The sequence below is a fragment of the Lissotriton helveticus genome, chromosome 8 (genome assembly GCF_964261635.1).
Source record: "Lissotriton helveticus chromosome 8, aLisHel1.1, whole genome shotgun sequence".
In the NCBI taxonomy this organism is placed as follows: domain Eukaryota; kingdom Metazoa; phylum Chordata; class Amphibia; order Caudata; family Salamandridae; genus Lissotriton; species Lissotriton helveticus.
In genome coordinates this window covers 1,541,062,576-1,541,080,188 of record NC_136069.1, presented here as the reverse complement: position 1 = coordinate 1,541,080,188, position 17,613 = coordinate 1,541,062,576, and the positions used below count along the sequence as shown (strand labels likewise).

Here is a 17,613-nt window from a genome sequence, read left to right as displayed (position 1 = left end):
CTATGCCTACCTGCCGTTCACTCACTCTGTCTTTGTTTCATTCTCTCCTTCCTCAACACCCCATCTCACTCACTGGCTCTATCATTTGTGCTCTTTCCCCTTGCTCTTCATTTCATAGTGGAAACATCTCTTGAATGGATCATTAGAAAATGAGGTTACAAAAAATTAAAAATCTACTTATTGGAAACCAAAAATATCACAAGACTGAATGTAAGCCATTTCTTCAATAAAAGGGATTTTTTAGGCACCCCCCAAAAAACACATAAAACACCACTAGTGCTAGAAGAATATTATACGAGCTTGAAGACAGAATTGGGCAAATTCATTTGCAGTTGAAACTGAAGTTTGGTACTTATTCAGATATTATATGCACTGCCAATTTTTAGCTGAGATTCTGAAGGAACGCAGTGACAAAATGGACTTAAAGTTTTGTCAGAAGTGGGATTCGAACCCACGCCTCCAGGAGAGACTGCGGCCTTAACACAGCGCCTTAGACCACTCGGCCATCCTGACCACATGTTGCTTGTCCATCTACATAGTGAGAAAGATAGTGTGAACAAAAAAAAACACACATCTTAGGCCATAAGTGGCTATAGCAAGAAAAAAACTCACTGCACTTTTTTTTCCAAAAATACAACCATATAAGCCCATGTGAGGGAAATGATCTGATTTTCTCCCTCAAGAAAAAAGAAGATTAAACACAGGTTTGTCAGAAGTGGGATTTGAACCCACGCCTCCAGAAGAGACTGCAACCTGAACGCAGCGCCTTAGACCACTCGGCCATGCTGACTTGCATTTGCAGCAGCTTCCACAAGCCAGACAGCCATGCAAGTTTGGTACCGAAAAGGCATGCCCTCAATTTATTTATCCCATTATAAGCATTTCCAACAGATCTTTGAACAATCCATACAGAGCAGTACCTATGAAGAACTCTTTAGACCTTTAAAGCGTACAAAGAGAAAGTGCTATTCACCAGCCACTTGAACGGCCCAAAGCTGCTTTGAAATGGAGTCAACAGCCACATCTTGGCTGACTAAAGCAAATTCAACAAGGGAGCTCAATGTCACAACATAGGGTGGAATACGCAAATCTAAGCAGCCCCTGATCACAGCCCTGAGGACATTGCTGTAAGTGTGCTGGAGTACAGCTGTCTACCAGGTGCTTGGCATTCTTCCAAATTTGCATGGCCTGTCTGGCCAGGGAATACAAGAGCATGACTCTTCTAGATGAGCTCTTACATGGGTCCTAAGCTCATTTGGTAAGGATTGCACTTCATCAGCAAGACTTTGTACAACAGAAATATATGAGAAACCCAAGCTCTCTTGACTAGACGAGGACGGAATAACGTCCCAGGTGAAGACGAAGAGATGCAACTTCCATCAGATGTTATCCTGATGAAGAAGATTATATCTCCAAAAGTCATGTCAGAAGTGGGATTCGAACCCACGCCTCCAGAGGAGACTGCGGACTAAACACAGCGCCTTAGACCACTCGGCCATCCTGACAGTGGAGAGTCCTAAGAAATGTATAAAAGTCACTCAGAAATTTCTGCGTCCATGCAAGCTTGAAATAATTTCAACCTTCAAACACAAGGTGCAACTTTTTGCACAGGACAATAAACACAGAAGATCACATATGAAAGCATTTCATTTCACAGGTGTACTGTTTTTATGCTTTTAGAATAACTTATACCTCTCACCAGCTATTTAGGGTTCTGTATCCTACTCACAAAATTACCTTGCCTGCGACCTCTCTCTTTATACACAAACAACTACTGCTCAGGAAGTAGGAAGGCAGAAGGTGGGGCAGTTTATGCAAATTTATGCTGTCAATGTGCCTTGCAGATTCATGCAGAATTTCTAGTTCCTTGCTGGAAACAAGAGAGCAGGCCTTGTTTCAGATCAACTGTCCCTAGCAAGGAACGTCTGAGCACATCCATTCTTTTGCTCTCTAGCCCCTGGCTTGGGACTCACCCTCACTGGCTGAGGAGTGAAGTTCTGCATACCAACGTTGAATAGAAGGTATGTTTGTGATTGGTTTGAGATGGGTGGGAGGTCAAGAGCAGGGAAAAGCAAGTCACCTTCCCTTCTAGTCTCCTCTTCTATGCCTACCTGCCGTTCACTCACTCTGTCTTTGTTTCATTCTCTCCTTCCTCAACACCCCATCTCACTCACTGGCTCTATCATTTGTGATCTTTCCCATTGCTCTTCATTTCATAGTGGAAACATCTCTTGAATGGATCATTAGAAAATGAGGTTACATAAAATTAAAAATCTACTTATTGGAAACCAAAAATATCACAAGACTGAATGTAAGCCATTTCTTCAATAAAAGGGATTTTTTAGGCACCCCCCAAAAAACACATAAAACACCACTAGTGCTAGAAGAATATTATACGAGCTTGAAGACAGAATTGGGCAAATTCATTTGCAGTTGAAACTGAAGTTTGGTACTTATTCAGATATTATATGCACTGCCAATTTTTAGCTGAGATTCTGAAGGAACGCAGTGACAAAATGGACTTAAAGTTTTGTCAGAAGTGGGATTCGAACCCACGCCTCCAGGAGAGACTGCGGCCTTAACGCAGCGCCTTAGACCACTCGGCCATCCTGACCACATGTTGCTTGTCCATCTACATAGTGAGAAAGATAGTGTGAACAAAAAAAAACACACATCTTAGGCCATAAGTGGCTATAGCAAGAAAAAAACTCACTGCACTTTTCCAAAATGACAACCATATAAGCCCATGTGAGGGAAATGATCTGATTTTCTCCCTCAAGAAAAAAGAAGATTAAACACAGGTTTGTCAGAAGTGGGATTTGAACCCACGCCTCCAGAAGAGACTGCAACCTGAACGCAGCGCCTTAGACCACTCGGCCATCCTGACTTGCATTTGCAGCAGCTTCCACAAGCCAGACAGCCATGCAAGTTTGGTACCGAAAAGGCATGCCCTCAATTTATTTATCCCATTATAAGCATTTCCAACAGATCTTTGAACAATCTATACAGAGCAGTACCTATGAAGAACTCTTTAGACCTTTAAAGCGTACAAAGAGAAAGTGCTATTCACCAGCCACTTGAACGGCCCAAAGCTGCTTTGAAATTGAGTCAACAGCCACATCTTGGCTGACTAAAGCAAATTCAACAAGGGAGCTCAATGTCACAACATAGGGTGGAATACGCAAATCTAAGCAGCCCCTGATCACAGCCCTGAGGACATTGCTGTAAGTGTGCTGGAGTACAGCTGTCTACCAGGTGCTTGGCATTCTTCCAAATTTGCATGGCCTGTCTGGCCAGGGAATACGAGAGCATGACTCTTCTAGATGAGCTCTTACATGGGTCCTAAGCTCATTTGGTAAGGATTGCACTTTATCAGCAAGACTTTGTACAACAGAAATATATGAGAAACCCAAGCTCTCTTGACTAGACGAGGACGGAATAACGTCCCAGGTGAAGACGAAGAGATGCAACTTCCATCAGATGTTATCCTGATGAAGAAGATTATATCTCCAAAAGTCATGTCAGAAGTGGGATTCGAACCCACTCCTCCAGAGGAGACTGCGGACTAAACACAGCGCCTTAGACCACTCGGCCATCCTGACAGTGGAGAGTCCTAAGAAATGTATAAAAGTCACTCAGAAATTTCTGCGTCCATGCAAGCTTGAAATAATTTCAACCTTCAAACACAAGGTGCAACTTTTTGCACAGGACAATAAACACAGAAGATCACATATGAAAGCATTTCATTTCACAGGTGTACTGTTTTTATGCTTTTAGAATAACTTATACCTCTCACCAGCTATTTAGGGTTCTGTATCCTACTCACAAAATTACCTTGCCTGCGACCTCTCTCTTTATACACAAACAACTACTGCTCAGGGAGTAGGAAGGCAGAAGGTGGGGCAGTTTATGCAAATTTATGCTGTCAATGTGCCTTGCAGATTCATGCAGAATTTCTAGTTCCTTGCTGGAAACAAGAGAGCAGGCCTTGTTTCAGATCAACTGTCCCTAGCAAGGAACGTCTGAGCACATCCATTCTTTTGCTCTCTAGCCCCTGGCTTGGGACTCACCCTCACTGGCTGAGGAGTGAAGTTCTGCATACCAACGTTGAATAGAAGGTATGTTTGTGATTGGTTTGAGATGGGTGGGAGGTCAAGAGCAGGGAAAAGCAAGTCACCTTCCCTTCTAGTCTCCTCTTCTATGCCTACCTGCCGTTCACTCACTCTGTCTTTGTTTCATTCTCTCCTTCCTCAACACCCCATCTCACTCACTGGCTCTATCATTTGTGCTCTTTCCCCTTGCTCTTCATTTCATAGTGGAAACATCTCTTGAATGGATCATTAGAAAATGAGGTTACATAAAATTAAAAATCTACTTATTGGAAACCAAAAATATCACAAGACTGAATGTAAGCCATTTCTTCAATAAAAGGGATTTTTTTAGGCACCCCCCAAAAAACACATAAAACACCACTAGTGCTAGAAGAATATTATACGAGCTTGAAGACAGAATTGGGCAAATTCATTTGCTGTTGAAACTGAAGTTTGGTACTTATTCAGATATTATATGCACTGCCAATTTTTAGCTGAGATTCTGAAGGAACGCAGTGACAAAATGGACTTAAAGTTTTGTCAGAAGTGGGATTCGAACCCACGCCTCCAGGAGAGACTGCGGCCTTAACGCAGCGCCTTAGACCACTCGGCCATCCTGACCACATGTTGCTTGTCCATCTACATAGTGAGAAAGATAGTGTGAACAAAAAAAACACACATCTTAGGCCATAAGTGGCTATAGCAAGAAAGAAACTCACTGCACTTTTCCAAAAAGACAACCAAATAAGCCCATGTGAGGAAAATGATCTGATTTTCTCCCTCAAGAAAAAAGAAGATTAAACACAGGTTTGTCAGAAGTGGGATTTGAACCCACGCCTCCAGAAGAGACTGCGACCTGAACGCAGCGCCTTAGACCACTCGGCCATCCTGACTTGCATTTGCAGCACCTTCCACAAGCCAGAAAGCCATGCAAGTTTGGTACCGAAAAGGCATGCCCTCAATTTATTTATCCCATTATAAGCATTTCCAACAGATCTTTGAACAATCCATACAGAGCAGTACCTATGAAGAACTCTTTAGACCTTTAAAGCGTACAAAGAGAAAGTGCTATTCACCAGCCACTTGAACGGCCCAAAGCTGCTTTGAAATTGCGTCAACAGCCACATCTTGGCTGACTAAAGCAAATTCAACAAGGGAGCTCAATGTCACAACATAGGGTGGAATACGCAAATCTAAGCAGCCCCTGATCACAGCCCTGAGGACATTGCTGTAAGTGTGCTGGAGTACAGCTGTCTACCAGGTGCTTGGCATTCTTCCAAATTTGCATGGCCTGTCTGGCCAGGGAATACAAGAGCATGACTCTTCTAGATGAGCTCTTACATGGGTCCTAAGCTCATTTGGTAAGGATTGCACTTTATCAGCAAGACTTTGTACAACAGAAATATATGAGAAACCCAAGCTCTCTTGACTAGACGAGGACGGAATAACGTCCCAGGTGAAGACGAAGAGATGCAACTTCCATCAGATGTTATCCTGATGAAGAAGATTATATCTCCAAAAGTCATGTCAGAAGTGGGATTTGAAAACACGCCTCCAGAGGAGACTGCGGCCTATACACAGCGCCTTAGACCACTCGGCCATCCTGACAGTGGACAGTCCTAAGAAATGTATAAAAGTCACTCAGAAATTTCTGCGTCCATGCAAGCTTGAAATAATTTCAACCTTCAAACACAAGGTGCAACTTTTTGCACAGGACAATAAACACAGAAGATCACATATGAAAGCATTTCATTTCACAGGTGTACTGTTTTTATGCTTTTAGAATAACTTATACCTCTCACCAGCTATTTAGGGTTCTGTATCCTACTCACAAAATTACCTTGCCTGCGACCTCTCTCTTTATACACAAACAACTACTGCTCAGGAAGTAGGAAGGCAGAAGGTGGGGCAGTTTATGCAAATTTATGCTGTCAATGTGCCTTGCAGATTCATGCAGAATTTCTAGTTCCTTGCTGGAAACAAGAGAGCAGGCCTTGTTTCAGATCAACTGTCCCTAGCAAGGAACGTCTGAGCACATCCATTCTTTTGCTCTCTAGCCCCTGGCTTGGGACTCACCCTCACTGTCTGAGGAGTGAAGTTCTGCATACCAACGTTGCATAGAAGGTATGTTTGTGATTGGTTTGAGATGGGTGGGAGGTCAAGAGCAGGGAAAAGCAAGTCACCTTCACTTCTAGTCTCCTCTTCTATGCCTACCTGCCGTTCACTCACTCTGTCTTTGTTTCATTCTCTCCTTCCTCAACACCCCATCTCACTCACTGGCTCTATCATTTGTGCTCTTTCCCCTTGCTCTTCATTTCATAGTGGAAACATCTCTTGAATGGATCATTAGAAAATGAGGTTACATAAAATTAAAAATCTACTTATTGAAAACCAAAAATATCACAAGACTGAATGTAAGCCATTTCTTCAATAAAAGGGATTTTTTAGGCACCCCCCAAAAAACACATAAAACACCACTAGTGCTAGAAGAATATTATACGAGCTTGAAGACAGAATTGGGCAAATTCATTTGCAGTTGAAACTGAAGTTTGGTACTTATTCAGATATTATATGCACTGTCAATTTTTAGCTGAGATTCTGAAGGAACGCAGAGACAAAATGGACTTGAAGTTTTGTCAGAAGTGGGATTCGAACCCACGCCTCCAGGAGAGGCTGCGGCCTTAACGCAGCGCCTTAGACCACTCAGCCATCCTGACCACATGTTGCTTGTCCATCTACATAGTGAGAAAGATAGTGTGAACAAAAAAAACACACATCTTAGGCCATAAGTGGCTATAGCAAGAAAAAAACTCACTGCACTTTTCCAAAAAGACAACCATATAAGCCCATGTGAGGGAAATGATCTGTTTTTCTCCCTCAAGAAAAAAGAAGATTAAACACAGGTTTGTCAGAAGTGGTATTTGAACCCACGCCTCCAGAAGAGACTGCGACCTGAACGCAGCGCCTTAGACCACTCGGCCATCCTGACTTGCATTTTCAGTACCTTCCACAAGCCAGACCTCCATGCAAGTTTGGTACCGAAAAGGCATGCCCTCAATTTATTTATCCCATTATAAGCATTTCCAACAGATCTTTGAACAATCCATACAGAGCAGTACCTATGAAGAACTCTTTAGACCTTTAATGAGTACAAAGAGAAAGTGCTATTCACCAGCCACTTGAACGGCCCAAAGCTGCTTTGAAATTGAGTCAACAGCCACATCTTGGCTGACTAAAGCAAATTCAACAAGGGAGCTCAATGTCACAACATAGGGTGGAATACACAAATCTAAGCAGCCCCTGATCACAGCCCTGAGGACATTGCTGTAAGTGTGCTGGAGTACAGCTGTCTACCAGGTGCTTGGCATTCTTCCAAATTTGCATGGCCTGTCTGGCCAGGTAATACAAGAGCATGACTCTTCTAGATGAGCTCTTACATGGGTCCTAAGCTCATTTGGTAAGGATTGCACTTTATCAGCAAGACTTTGTACAACAGAAATATATGAGAAACCCAAGCTCTCTTGACTAGACGAGGACGGAATAACGTCCCAGGTGAAGACGAAGAGATGCAACTTCCATCAGATGTTATCCTGATGAAGAAGATTATATCTCCAAAAGTCATTTCAGAAGTGGGATTCGAACCCACGCCTCCAGAGGAGACTGCAGCCTAAACACAGCGCCTTAGACCACTCGGCCATCCTGACAGTGAAGAGTCCTAAGAAATGTATAAAAGTCACTTAGAAATTTCTGCGTCCATGCAAGCTTGAAATAATTTCAACCTTCAAACACAAGGTGCAACTTTTTGCACAGGACAATAAACACAGAAGATCACATATGAAAGCATTTCATTTCACAGGTGTACTGTTTTTATGCTTTTAGAATAACTTATACCTCTCACCAGCTATTTAGGGTTCTGTATCCTACTCACAAAATTATCTTGCCTGCGACCTCTCTCTTTATACACAAACAACTATTGCTCAGGAAGTAGGAAGGCAGAAGGTGGGGCAGTTTATGGAAATTTATGCTGTCAATGTGCCTTGCAGATTCATGCAGAATTTCTAGATCCTTGCTGGAAACAAGAGAGCAGGCCTTGTTTCAGATCAACTGTCCCTAGCAAGGAACGTCTGAGCACATCCATTCTTTTGCTCTCTAGCCCCTGGCTTGGGACTCACCCTCACTGGCTGAGGAGTGAAGTTCTGCATACCAACGTTGCATAGAAGGTATGTTTGTGATTGGTTTGAGATGGGTGGGAGGTCAAGAGCAGGGAAAAGCAAGTCACCTTCACTTCTAGTCTCCTCTTCTATGCCTACCTGCCGTTCACTCACTCTGTCTTTGTTTCATTCTCTCCTTCCTCAACACCCCATCTCACTCACTGGCTCTATCATTTGTGCTCTTTCCCCTTGCTCTTCATTTCATAGTGGAAACATCTCTTGAATGGATCATTAGAAAATGAGGTTACAAAAAATTAAAAATCTACTTATTGGAAACCAAAAATATCACAAGACTGAATGTAAGCCATTTCTTCAATAAAAGGGATTTTTTAGGCACCCCCCAAAAAACACATAAAACACCACTAGTGCTAGAAGAATATTATACGAGCTTGAAGACAGAATTGGGCAAATTCATTTGCAGTTGAAACTGAAGTTTGGTACTTATTCAGATATTATATGCACTGCCAATTTTTAGCTGAGATTCTGAAGGAACGCAGTGACAAAATGGACTTAAAGTTTTGTCAGAAGTGGGATTCGAACCCACGCCTCCAGGAGAGACTGCGGCCTTAACACAGCGCCTTAGACCACTCGGCCATCCTGACCACATGTTGCTTGTCCATCTACATAGTGAGAAAGATAGTGTGAACAAAAAAAAACACACATCTTAGGCCATAAGTGGCTATAGCAAGAAAAAAACTCACTGCACTTTTTTTTCCAAAAATACAACCATATAAGCCCATGTGAGGGAAATGATCTGATTTTCTCCCTCAAGAAAAAAGAAGATTAAACACAGGTTTGTCAGAAGTGGGATTTGAACCCACGCCTCCAGAAGAGACTGCAACCTGAACGCAGCGCCTTAGACCACTCGGCCATGCTGACTTGCATTTGCAGCAGCTTCCACAAGCCAGACAGCCATGCAAGTTTGGTACCGAAAAGGCATGCCCTCAATTTATTTATCCCATTATAAGCATTTCCAACAGATCTTTGAACAATCCATACAGAGCAGTACCTATGAAGAACTCTTTAGACCTTTAAAGCGTACAAAGAGAAAGTGCTATTCACCAGCCACTTGAACGGCCCAAAGCTGCTTTGAAATGGAGTCAACAGCCACATCTTGGCTGACTAAAGCAAATTCAACAAGGGAGCTCAATGTCACAACATAGGGTGGAATACGCAAATCTAAGCAGCCCCTGATCACAGCCCTGAGGACATTGCTGTAAGTGTGCTGGAGTACAGCTGTCTACCAGGTGCTTGGCATTCTTCCAAATTTGCATGGCCTGTCTGGCCAGGGAATACAAGAGCATGACTCTTCTAGATGAGCTCTTACATGGGTCCTAAGCTCATTTGGTAAGGATTGCACTTCATCAGCAAGACTTTGTACAACAGAAATATATGAGAAACCCAAGCTCTCTTGACTAGACGAGGACGGAATAACGTCCCAGGTGAAGACGAAGAGATGCAACTTCCATCAGATGTTATCCTGATGAAGAAGATTATATCTCCAAAAGTCATGTCAGAAGTGGGATTCGAACCCACGCCTCCAGAGGAGACTGCGGACTAAACACAGCGCCTTAGACCACTCGGCCATCCTGACAGTGGAGAGTCCTAAGAAATGTATAAAAGTCACTCAGAAATTTCTGCGTCCATGCAAGCTTGAAATAATTTCAACCTTCAAACACAAGGTGCAACTTTTTGCACAGGACAATAAACACAGAAGATCACATATGAAAGCATTTCATTTCACAGGTGTACTGTTTTTATGCTTTTAGAATAACTTATACCTCTCACCAGCTATTTAGGGTTCTGTATCCTACTCACAAAATTACCTTGCCTGCGACCTCTCTCTTTATACACAAACAACTACTGCTCAGGAAGTAGGAAGGCAGAAGGTGGGGCAGTTTATGCAAATTTATGCTGTCAATGTGCCTTGCAGATTCATGCAGAATTTCTAGTTCCTTGCTGGAAACAAGAGAGCAGGCCTTGTTTCAGATCAACTGTCCCTAGCAAGGAACGTCTGAGCACATCCATTCTTTTGCTCTCTAGCCCCTGGCTTGGGACTCACCCTCACTGGCTGAGGAGTGAAGTTCTGCATACCAACGTTGAATAGAAGGTATGTTTGTGATTGGTTTGAGATGGGTGGGAGGTCAAGAGCAGGGAAAAGCAAGTCACCTTCCCTTCTAGTCTCCTCTTCTATGCCTACCTGCCGTTCACTCACTCTGTCTTTGTTTCATTCTCTCCTTCCTCAACACCCCATCTCACTCACTGGCTCTATCATTTGTGATCTTTCCCATTGCTCTTCATTTCATAGTGGAAACATCTCTTGAATGGATCATTAGAAAATGAGGTTACATAAAATTAAAAATCTACTTATTGGAAACCAAAAATATCACAAGACTGAATGTAAGCCATTTCTTCAATAAAAGGGATTTTTTAGGCACCCCCCAAAAAACACATAAAACACCACTAGTGCTAGAAGAATATTATACGAGCTTGAAGACAGAATTGGGCAAATTCATTTGCAGTTGAAACTGAAGTTTGGTACTTATTCAGATATTATATGCACTGCCAATTTTTAGCTGAGATTCTGAAGGAACGCAGTGACAAAATGGACTTAAAGTTTTGTCAGAAGTGGGATTCGAACCCACGCCTCCAGGAGAGACTGCGGCCTTAACGCAGCGCCTTAGACCACTCGGCCATCCTGACCACATGTTGCTTGTCCATCTACATAGTGAGAAAGATAGTGTGAACAAAAAAAACCACACATCTTAGGCCATAAGTGGCTATAGCAAGAAAAAAACTCACTGCACTTTTCCAAAATGACAACCATATAAGCCCATGTGAGGGAAATGATCTGATTTTCTCCCTCAAGAAAAAAGAAGATTAAACACAGGTTTGTCAGAAGTGGGATTTGAACCCACGCCTCCAGAAGAGACTGCAACCTGAACGCAGCGCCTTAGACCACTCGGCCATCCTGACTTGCATTTGCAGCAGCTTCCACAAGCCAGACAGCCATGCAAGTTTGGTACCGAAAAGGCATGCCCTCAATTTATTTATCCCATTATAAGCATTTCCAACAGATCTTTGAACAATCTATACAGAGCAGTACCTATGAAGAACTCTTTAGACCTTTAAAGCGTACAAAGAGAAAGTGCTATTCACCAGCCACTTGAACGGCCCAAAGCTGCTTTGAAATTGAGTCAACAGCCACATCTTGGCTGACTAAAGCAAATTCAACAAGGGAGCTCAATGTCACAACATAGGGTGGAATACGCAAATCTAAGCAGCCCCTGATCACAGCCCTGAGGACATTGCTGTAAGTGTGCTGGAGTACAGCTGTCTACCAGGTGCTTGGCATTCTTCCAAATTTGCATGGCCTGTCTGGCCAGGGAATACGAGAGCATGACTCTTCTAGATGAGCTCTTACATGGGTCCTAAGCTCATTTGGTAAGGATTGCACTTTATCAGCAAGACTTTGTACAACAGAAATATATGAGAAACCCAAGCTCTCTTGACTAGACGAGGACGGAATAACGTCCCAGGTGAAGACGAAGAGATGCAACTTCCATCAGATGTTATCCTGATGAAGAAGATTATATCTCCAAAAGTCATGTCAGAAGTGGGATTCGAACCCACTCCTCCAGAGGAGACTGCGGACTAAACACAGCGCCTTAGACCACTCGGCCATCCTGACAGTGGAGAGTCCTAAGAAATGTATAAAAGTCACTCAGAAATTTCTGCGTCCATGCAAGCTTGAAATAATTTCAACCTTCAAACACAAGGTGCAACTTTTTGCACAGGACAATAAACACAGAAGATCACATATGAAAGCATTTCATTTCACAGGTGTACTGTTTTTATGCTTTTAGAATAACTTATACCTCTCACCAGCTATTTAGGGTTCTGTATCCTACTCACAAAATTACCTTGCCTGCGACCTCTCTCTTTATACACAAACAACTACTGCTCAGGGAGTAGGAAGGCAGAAGGTGGGGCAGTTTATGCAAATTTATGCTGTCAATGTGCCTTGCAGATTCATGCAGAATTTCTAGTTCCTTGCTGGAAACAAGAGAGCAGGCCTTGTTTCAGATCAACTGTCCCTAGCAAGGAACGTCTGAGCACATCCATTCTTTTGCTCTCTAGCCCCTGGCTTGGGACTCACCCTCACTGGCTGAGGAGTGAAGTTCTGCATACCAACGTTGAATAGAAGGTATGTTTGTGATTGGTTTGAGATGGGTGGGAGGTCAAGAGCAGGGAAAAGCAAGTCACCTTCCCTTCTAGTCTCCTCTTCTATGCCTACCTGCCGTTCACTCACTCTGTCTTTGTTTCATTCTCTCCTTCCTCAACACCCCATCTCACTCACTGGCTCTATCATTTGTGCTCTTTCCCCTTGCTCTTCATTTCATAGTGGAAACATCTCTTGAATGGATCATTAGAAAATGAGGTTACATAAAATTAAAAATCTACTTATTGGAAACCAAAAATATCACAAGACTGAATGTAAGCCATTTCTTCAATAAAAGGGATTTTTTAGGCACCCCCCAAAAAACACATAAAACACCACTAGTGCTAGAAGAATATTATACGAGCTTGAAGACAGAATTGGGCAAATTCATTTGCTGTTGAAACTGAAGTTTGGTACTTATTCAGATATTATATGCACTGCCAATTTTTAGCTGAGATTCTGAAGGAACGCAGTGACAAAATGGACTTAAAGTTTTGTCAGAAGTGGGATTCGAACCCACGCCTCCAGGAGAGACTGCGGCCTTAACGCAGCGCCTTAGACCACTCGGCCATCCTGACCACATGTTGCTTGTCCATCTACATAGTGAGAAAGATAGTGTGAACAAAAAAAACACACATCTTAGGCCATAAGTGGCTATAGCAAGAAAGAAACTCACTGCACTTTTCCAAAAAGACAACCAAATAAGCCCATGTGAGGAAAATGATCTGATTTTCTCCCTCAAGAAAAAAGAAGATTAAACACAGGTTTGTCAGAAGTGGGATTTGAACCCACGCCTCCAGAAGAGACTGCGACCTGAACGCAGCGCCTTAGACCACTCGGCCATCCTGACTTGCATTTGCAGCACCTTCCACAAGCCAGAAAGCCATGCAAGTTTGGTACCGAAAAGGCATGCCCTCAATTTATTTATCCCATTATAAGCATTTCCAACAGATCTTTGAACAATCCATACAGAGCAGTACCTATGAAGAACTCTTTAGACCTTTAAAGCGTACAAAGAGAAAGTGCTATTCACCAGCCACTTGAACGGCCCAAAGCTGCTTTGAAATTGCGTCAACAGCCACATCTTGGCTGACTAAAGCAAATTCAACAAGGGAGCTCAATGTCACAACATAGGGTGGAATACGCAAATCTAAGCAGCCCCTGATCACAGCCCTGAGGACATTGCTGTAAGTGTGCTGGAGTACAGCTGTCTACCAGGTGCTTGGCATTCTTCCAAATTTGCATGGCCTGTCTGGCCAGGGAATACAAGAGCATGACTCTTCTAGATGAGCTCTTACATGGGTCCTAAGCTCATTTGGTAAGGATTGCACTTTATCAGCAAGACTTTGTACAACAGAAATATATGAGAAACCCAAGCTCTCTTGACTAGACGAGGACGGAATAACGTCCCAGGTGAAGACGAAGAGATGCAACTTCCATCAGATGTTATCCTGATGAACAAGATTATATCTCCAAAAGTCATGTCAGAAGTGGGATTCGAACCCACGCCTCCAGAGGAGACTGCGGACTAAACACAGCACCTTAGACCACTCGGCCATCCTGACAGTGGAGAGCCCTAAGAAATGTATAAAAGTCACTCAGAAATTTCTGCGTCCATGCAAGCTTGAAATAATTTCAACCTTCAAACACAAGGTGCAACTTTTTGCACAGGACAATAAACACAGAAGATCACATATGAAAGCATTTCATTTCACAGGTGTACTGTTTTTATGCTTTTAGAATAACTTATACCTCTCACCAGCTATTTAGGGTTCTGTATCCTACTCACAAAATTATCTTGCCTGCGACCTCTCTCTTTATACACAAACAACTACTGCTCAGGAAGTAGGAAGGCAGAAGGTGGGGCAGTTTATGCAAATTTATGCTGTCAATGTGCCTTGCAGATTCATGCAGAATTTCTAGTTCCTTGCTGGAAACAAGAGAGCAGGCCTTGTTTCAGATCAACTGTCCCTAGCAAGGAACGTCTGAGCACATCCATTCTTTTGCTCTCTAGCCCCTGGCTTGGGACTCACCCTCACTGGCTGAGGAGTGAAGTTCTGCATACCAACGTTGAATAGAAGGTATGTTTGTGATTGGTTTGAGATGGGTGGGAGGTCAAGAGCAGGGAAAAGCAAGTCACCTTCCCTTCTAGTCTCCTCTTCTATGCCTACCTGCCGTTCACTCACTCTGTCTTTGTTTCATTCTCTCCTTCCTCAACACCCCATCTCACTCACTGGCTCTATCATTTGTGCTCTTTCCCCTTGCTCTTCATTTCATAGTGGAAACATCTCTTGAATGGATCATTAGAAAATGAGGTTACATAAAATTAAAAATCTACTTATTGGAAACCAAAAATATCACAAGACTGAATGTAAGCCATTTCTTCAATAAAAGGGATTTTTTAGGCACCCCCCAAAAAACACATAAAACACCACTAGTGCTAGAAGAATATTATATGAGCTTGAAGACAGAATTGGGCAAATTCATTTGCAGTTGAAACTGAAGTTTGGTACTTATTCAGATATTATATGCACTGTCAATTTTTAGCTGAGATTCTGAAGGAACGCAGAGACAAAATGGACTTAAAGTTTTGTCAGAAGTGGGATTCGAACCCACGCCTCCAGGAGAGACTGCGGCCTTAACGCAGCGCCTTAGACCACTCGGCCATCCTGACCACATGTTGCTTGTCCATCTACATAGTGAGAAAGATAGTGTGAACAAAAAAAACCACACATCTTAGGCCATAAGTGGCTATAGCAAGAAAAAAACTCACTGCACTTTTCCAAAATGACAACCATATAAGCCCATGTGAGGGAAATGATCTGATTTTCTCCCTCAAGAAAAAAGAAGATTAAACACAGGTTTGTCAGAAGTGGGATTTGAACCCACGCCTCCAGAAGAGACTGCAACCTGAACGCAGCGCCTTAGACCACTCGGCCATCCTGACTTGCATTTGCAGCAGCTTCCACAAGCCAGACAGCCATGCAAGTTTGGTACCGAAAAGGCATGCCCTCAATTTATTTATCCCATTATAAGCATTTCCAACAGATCTTTGAACAATCTATACAGAGCAGTACCTATGAAGAACTCTTTAGACCTTTAAAGCGTACAAAGAGAAAGTGCTATTCACCAGCCACTTGAACGGCCCAAAGCTGCTTTGAAATTGAGTCAACAGCCACATCTTGGCTGACTAAAGCAAATTCAACAAGGGAGCTCAATGTCACAACATAGGGTGGAATACGCAAATCTAAGCAGCCCCTGATCACAGCCCTGAGGACATTGCTGTAAGTGTGCTGGAGTACAGCTGTCTACCAGGTGCTTGGCATTCTTCCAAATTTGCATGGCCTGTCTGGCCAGGGAATACGAGAGCATGACTCTTCTAGATGAGCTCTTACATGGGTCCTAAGCTCATTTGGTAAGGATTGCACTTTATCAGCAAGACTTTGTACAACAGAAATATATGAGAAACCCAAGCTCTCTTGACTAGACGAGGACGGAATAACGTCCCAGGTGAAGACGAAGAGATGCAACTTCCATCAGATGTTATCCTGATGAAGAAGATTATATCTCCAAAAGTCATGTCAGAAGTGGGATTCGAACCCACTCCTCCAGAGGAGACTGCGGACTAAACACAGCGCCTTAGACCACTCGGCCATCCTGACAGTGGAGAGTCCTAAGAAATGTATAAAAGTCACTCAGAAATTTCTGCGTCCATGCAAGCTTGAAATAATTTCAACCTTCAAACACAAGGTGCAACTTTTTGCACAGGACAATAAACACAGAAGATCACATATGAAAGCATTTCATTTCACAGGTGTACTGTTTTTATGCTTTTAGAATAACTTATACCTCTCACCAGCTATTTAGGGTTCTGTATCCTACTCACAAAATTACCTTGCCTGCGACCTCTCTCTTTATACACAAACAACTACTGCTCAGGGAGTAGGAAGGCAGAAGGTGGGGCAGTTTATGCAAATTTATGCTGTCAATGTGCCTTGCAGATTCATGCAGAATTTCTAGTTCCTTGCTGGAAACAAGAGAGCAGGCCTTGTTTCAGATCAACTGTCCCTAGCAAGGAACGTCTGAGCACATCCATTCTTTTGCTCTCTAGCCCCTGGCTTGGGACTCACCCTCACTGGCTGAGGAGTGAAGTTCTGCATACCAACGTTGAATAGAAGGTATGTTTGTGATTGGTTTGAGATGGGTGGGAGGTCAAGAGCAGGGAAAAGCAAGTCACCTTCCCTTCTAGTCTCCTCTTCTATGCCTACCTGCTGTTCACTCACTCTGTCTTTGTTTCATTCTCTCCTTCCTCAACACCCCATCTCACTCACTGGCTCTATCATTTGTGCTCTTTCCCCTTGCTCTTCATTTCATAGTGGAAACATCTCTTGAATGGATCATTAGAAAATGAGGTTACATAAAATTAAAAATCTACTTATTGGAAACCAAAAATATCACAAGACTGAATGTAAGCCATTTCTTCAATAAAAGGGATTTTTTAGGCACCCCCCAAAAAACACATAAAACACCACTAGTGCTAGAAGAATATTATACGAGCTTGAAGACAGAATTGGGCAAATTCATTTGCTGTTGAAACTGAAGTTTGGTACTTATTCAGATATTATATGCACTGCCAATTTTTAGCTGAGATTCTGAAGGAACGCAGTGACAAAATGGACTTAAAGTTTTGTCAGAAGTGGGATTCGAACCCACGCCTCCAGGAGAGACTGCGGCCTTAACGCAGCGCCTTAGACCACTCGGCCATCCTGACCACATGTTGCTTGTCCATCTACATAGTGAGAAAGATAGTGTGAACAAAAAAAACACACATCTTAGGCCATAAGTGGCTATAGCAAGAAAGAAACTCACTGCACTTTTCCAAAAAGACAACCAAATAAGCCCATGTGAGGAAAATGATCTGATTTTCTCCCTCAAGAAAAAAGAAGATTAAACACAGGTTTGTCAGAAGGGGGATTTGAACCCACGCCTCCAGAAGAGACTGCGACCTGAACGCAGCGCCTTAGACCACTCAGCCATCCTGACTTGCATTTGCAGCACCTTCCACAAGCCAGAAAGCCATGCAAGTTTG

General features: G+C 42.9%; 21 non-coding genes across 21 annotated transcripts; all 21 read right to left on the bottom strand.

Annotated features, from left to right (window-relative positions):
* Positions 1–430: 430 nt before the first annotated feature.
* Positions 431–513, bottom strand: TRNAL-AAG (transfer RNA leucine (anticodon AAG)). Its single transcript has one exon. It is a non-coding gene; the product is annotated as a tRNA-Leu (tRNA).
* Positions 514–1,422: 909 nt separating this feature from the next.
* Positions 1,423–1,505, bottom strand: TRNAL-UAG (transfer RNA leucine (anticodon UAG)). The gene has a single exon. It is a non-coding gene; the product is annotated as a tRNA-Leu (tRNA).
* A 1,026-nt stretch (positions 1,506–2,531) lies between these two features.
* Positions 2,532–2,614, bottom strand: TRNAL-AAG (transfer RNA leucine (anticodon AAG)). The gene has a single exon. It is a non-coding gene; the product is annotated as a tRNA-Leu (tRNA).
* A 190-nt stretch (positions 2,615–2,804) lies between these two features.
* On the bottom strand, positions 2,805–2,887 carry TRNAL-CAG (transfer RNA leucine (anticodon CAG)). Its single transcript has one exon. It is a non-coding gene; the product is annotated as a tRNA-Leu (tRNA).
* A 632-nt stretch (positions 2,888–3,519) lies between these two features.
* Positions 3,520–3,602, bottom strand: TRNAL-UAG (transfer RNA leucine (anticodon UAG)). Its single transcript has one exon. It is a non-coding gene; the product is annotated as a tRNA-Leu (tRNA).
* A 1,027-nt stretch (positions 3,603–4,629) lies between these two features.
* TRNAL-AAG (transfer RNA leucine (anticodon AAG)) lies at positions 4,630–4,712 on the bottom strand. Its single transcript has one exon. It is a non-coding gene; the product is annotated as a tRNA-Leu (tRNA).
* A 189-nt stretch (positions 4,713–4,901) lies between these two features.
* Positions 4,902–4,984, bottom strand: TRNAL-CAG (transfer RNA leucine (anticodon CAG)). The gene has a single exon. It is a non-coding gene; the product is annotated as a tRNA-Leu (tRNA).
* A 1,741-nt stretch (positions 4,985–6,725) lies between these two features.
* On the bottom strand, positions 6,726–6,808 carry TRNAL-AAG (transfer RNA leucine (anticodon AAG)). Its single transcript has one exon. It is a non-coding gene; the product is annotated as a tRNA-Leu (tRNA).
* Positions 6,809–7,712: 904 nt separating this feature from the next.
* On the bottom strand, positions 7,713–7,795 carry TRNAL-UAG (transfer RNA leucine (anticodon UAG)). Its single transcript has one exon. It is a non-coding gene; the product is annotated as a tRNA-Leu (tRNA).
* Positions 7,796–8,821: 1,026 nt separating this feature from the next.
* TRNAL-AAG (transfer RNA leucine (anticodon AAG)) lies at positions 8,822–8,904 on the bottom strand. The gene has a single exon. It is a non-coding gene; the product is annotated as a tRNA-Leu (tRNA).
* A 909-nt stretch (positions 8,905–9,813) lies between these two features.
* Positions 9,814–9,896, bottom strand: TRNAL-UAG (transfer RNA leucine (anticodon UAG)). The gene has a single exon. It is a non-coding gene; the product is annotated as a tRNA-Leu (tRNA).
* A 1,026-nt stretch (positions 9,897–10,922) lies between these two features.
* On the bottom strand, positions 10,923–11,005 carry TRNAL-AAG (transfer RNA leucine (anticodon AAG)). Its single transcript has one exon. It is a non-coding gene; the product is annotated as a tRNA-Leu (tRNA).
* Positions 11,006–11,195: 190 nt separating this feature from the next.
* TRNAL-CAG (transfer RNA leucine (anticodon CAG)) lies at positions 11,196–11,278 on the bottom strand. The gene has a single exon. It is a non-coding gene; the product is annotated as a tRNA-Leu (tRNA).
* Positions 11,279–11,910: 632 nt separating this feature from the next.
* On the bottom strand, positions 11,911–11,993 carry TRNAL-UAG (transfer RNA leucine (anticodon UAG)). The gene has a single exon. It is a non-coding gene; the product is annotated as a tRNA-Leu (tRNA).
* Positions 11,994–13,019: 1,026 nt separating this feature from the next.
* Positions 13,020–13,102, bottom strand: TRNAL-AAG (transfer RNA leucine (anticodon AAG)). Its single transcript has one exon. It is a non-coding gene; the product is annotated as a tRNA-Leu (tRNA).
* Positions 13,103–13,291: 189 nt separating this feature from the next.
* Positions 13,292–13,374, bottom strand: TRNAL-CAG (transfer RNA leucine (anticodon CAG)). Its single transcript has one exon. It is a non-coding gene; the product is annotated as a tRNA-Leu (tRNA).
* A 632-nt stretch (positions 13,375–14,006) lies between these two features.
* On the bottom strand, positions 14,007–14,089 carry TRNAL-UAG (transfer RNA leucine (anticodon UAG)). Its single transcript has one exon. It is a non-coding gene; the product is annotated as a tRNA-Leu (tRNA).
* Positions 14,090–15,115: 1,026 nt separating this feature from the next.
* Positions 15,116–15,198, bottom strand: TRNAL-AAG (transfer RNA leucine (anticodon AAG)). The gene has a single exon. It is a non-coding gene; the product is annotated as a tRNA-Leu (tRNA).
* Positions 15,199–15,388: 190 nt separating this feature from the next.
* Positions 15,389–15,471, bottom strand: TRNAL-CAG (transfer RNA leucine (anticodon CAG)). Its single transcript has one exon. It is a non-coding gene; the product is annotated as a tRNA-Leu (tRNA).
* A 632-nt stretch (positions 15,472–16,103) lies between these two features.
* Positions 16,104–16,186, bottom strand: TRNAL-UAG (transfer RNA leucine (anticodon UAG)). The gene has a single exon. It is a non-coding gene; the product is annotated as a tRNA-Leu (tRNA).
* Positions 16,187–17,212: 1,026 nt separating this feature from the next.
* Positions 17,213–17,295, bottom strand: TRNAL-AAG (transfer RNA leucine (anticodon AAG)). The gene has a single exon. It is a non-coding gene; the product is annotated as a tRNA-Leu (tRNA).
* Positions 17,296–17,613: the final 318 nt, after the last annotated feature.